Here is a 3224-nt window from a genome sequence, read left to right as displayed (position 1 = left end):
AGGATTTCAGTTAGTATCATTTAAACATTTTGCTGAGGAAAAAAAATGTTTCAGACTTAAATGCTTAAAGCAATGAAACTATTTTATTTTGTAATTTTCTTTTTTTTAAACCACACAGGACAGATGTGTTTTATTAAAAAAGAAAAAAATAATAACTTTAATCAGAAAGTCTGATTAAATTCAATATTAACACAAACTCTTAAACATTTTCTGGAAAAGTCAAAAGGGTGCATCATAGAAAAGCAGGCAGCTGCTGACAATTCTTTGGTGGAAAATTAAGTCGCATACTTACCCAAGTTGCCCAAATTATTAACAAGCCAAGTTTGTTTTTCAAAAATAGGTTTTAAGATATATCAAAGAAACTACACAATGCAAAAATTTAACAATATGATAAGACACATAAATACTGTTTAAAATAAGCCTTTAAATGCTAGAAAACTAAAATGGGAAGAACTTACTGAAGGGTAACATACATAAAATAAGGCCTAATAGCAATGAACAACTCTAAACATTTTCCCAATGACTGATAAAGTTTCAAAAGACAGCTTAGGAAAATGATTAACATGTAGTTTTTCTTTTTTCCTAGCCAATTCAGTTCTACTTAGATAAATCTGGTTACCAATCAATACATACATAAATTAATTTTTTTCTACTCAATTACTACCATTTTTTCTTCTTCACCTTTTCCCTAATTTTATCTAGCAATACTTTTCCTTTGATCAGTTGAACTCAAATGTTTAGTACCTAAAATGAGTATCAACTCTTACTGGAATAGCACTTGGGAAATGCAATTCTAGAAAAGGCAAATGTTTAACTGAGGTGCTTGACAAAGTTAAGCATCCATTCTCAACATGACAATGTCTCCCATGTTAATCACTAGATTAATGGCTGCTCTTGGCTAGATCACATGACCCTGCATGATACTGTAATGTTCCCTGGTGAGGTACTGCAGAGCTGTGTGCACAAACACCTACTCATTTAAGCTTTCAATAAATACAAAGCATCATTTTAAACAATTGCAGTAGAATAAATTAAAAATAATGCATTTCTATTGGCCTGCTTTGCTTCTTGAGCTGGCTTGGAATGCTGATTGTGACATAGAAGACACAATAGTTAATTAGTGGTAATTCCAAGCTCTTTAGGCTTCAACACTTCTCATTCTTCATGCCTCAGCACTTTTTTTTTTTGCAGTAATAGTGGTGTTCTTCAATAGCATCGCCACTGTTACGGGGCCAATACCTCCAGGAACTGGAGTGATATAACCAGCTTTTTGTCTGACTCCTTCAAAATCCACATTCCTACTAACTTGGGTTTGCAGTTATGGGATCATGAACTCTATATTCCCACATTAATGACGGCAGCTCCTTCCTGGATCATATCTGCTGTGGTGAGATTTGGAATGCCTGTAGCAGTTATCACAATATCTGCAAGAATTGTATGTTTCTTTGGCTGCTCTTTGGGAATATATTGATGAGATATTGTAACAGTGGCATCACCTCCAGGACCTTCATGTGCCCCATCTGTGTGCAGTAACATTGCAATGGGCATTTCAACATTTTTTGACCTTCTGACCACAACCACATTCTTCCCTAGGGTGGCAATGCCAGTTTACTTAATTATTTCCCACACACACCATAGGGTAGCCGCTAATGTGGAATACTGGGCAAACACATTCGCCCTATGTTAATTACATGAAAGTCATCAACATCCTTGTCTGGAGAAAAGCGTTACAGATTTTTCTCTGATCAATATGCTCTGGAAGAGTCAGCTGAAAAAGGAGGCCATCTACATTATTATTCAGTTTATTGATTAAATTAAACAATTCTTCCTCTGCAATTGAAGCTGGTTTCATAATCGTCTCACCGTTGATTCCCACCTCTGCAGCTGCCCTGGTTTTGTTGAGGACATAGGAGTGACTTGCAGGATTCTCGCTGACCAGGATCATGCTCAGGTGTGGCCGTTTGTTACCTGAGGCCACCCACTCTTCCACCTCCTGCTGCACTTCCTGCTTGATCTGCTGGGCCAGTTTCCTTCCAGAAATGACAACAGCTTCATTTTGAACTGCTGAGACATGGAAGGAGTGAGGGCGGAGGGAGCAGCACTGACATGAGGAAGTGGCAGCCATAGCCCGCACCAGTGACATCGCCAGGAGGGCTATTCTGTAATTTTCTATCAGACCTTCCAAGTATTTTTATTCTCTTTCTTGCATTTTAGTAGTTACAAATATTTTCTTGATCATTACTGATTTTTATTTCCTATGTCGTGGTGGAAATTTTTATTTTTATTTTTATATATGGATATTTGCATTTTCAGGTTAAAATCTTACTTGGTGAAATCTCACATTTTTCTTCCAGAGTTAAGCACAAAAGGGGAAAGATCAGTTTATAATAGAATGATGTAGTGAAACCTTAGCAGAAAAATATCTGGCAGTAGAAACAGAGGTGCCTCTCTGAGAGCTAAAGGTTATGTCTTCTCTCCAAGCTATCTATTCTCCATCACTAATGAAGTTGAAAAAGAACTTTTTAAAAGTGCTTGCTATGTTTTTCAAATCAAAGTATGTATATCTACATTAGTAAACATAGGCACATATAATATACAGATAAGGTATTTTATTTAATAATTCCTTGCTATTGGAATATTGATTCAATGCATAATTTAAGTGTGTAATAAGATCTTAAATAGTTTTGTCTCCTTTTTCCCAGATCCATTCTCTTATAGTGAAACTAGAAAAACAGGACTTTCAGAACTTCCCCATCTCCATTCATCCATCCACTTAAAATTTTTATTTTAATATTTTTAGTATTATTTATTCATGAATTCATTTATTTAAGAAATATTTATTATTTTCTCCTGCCTGACACTATGCTTATTTCTGAGGATACAATAAGGAGAAACAGAGAATCCCTGTCTTCATGGAACTTAGGATCTATATAGGGAGACAGATGTTGTGATTATCACCTAACAATCACAACCCGTGTTATATTGTGATTAATGATACAAACAGAGGCGTTCGGTGGTTTGCTTGAGGAATCTGAGGTAGAACTGAGATGAATGGAGGTTAGTAAGGGAAAGAGAAAAGAAAAGCATGTAAAAAGCTGTATGGTGGAAAGTTTGGAGGTATGAGAACAGCAAGGCTGAAACAGTGCAAGACGTGTGGCAGACAATGAAGATAAAAATGTTGGGACAAACATTTTCAAACCAGACAGGGCCTTACTAGCTACGTT

The 3224-nt window shown here is 35.9% G+C and overlaps 1 pseudogene; it reads right to left on the bottom strand.

Annotated features, from left to right (window-relative positions):
• Positions 1-1113: 1113 nt before the first annotated feature.
• On the bottom strand, positions 1114-1852 carry LOC102133915 (bifunctional methylenetetrahydrofolate dehydrogenase/cyclohydrolase, mitochondrial pseudogene; annotated as a pseudogene).
• Positions 1853-3224: the final 1372 nt, after the last annotated feature.

Source organism: Macaca fascicularis, chromosome 3 (assembly GCF_037993035.2).
Source record: "Macaca fascicularis isolate 582-1 chromosome 3, T2T-MFA8v1.1".
NCBI lineage: Eukaryota > Metazoa > Chordata > Mammalia > Primates > Cercopithecidae > Macaca > Macaca fascicularis.
Note: the sequence above shows the minus strand (reverse complement) of the source record. Positions and strands in the feature narration are given on the sequence as shown.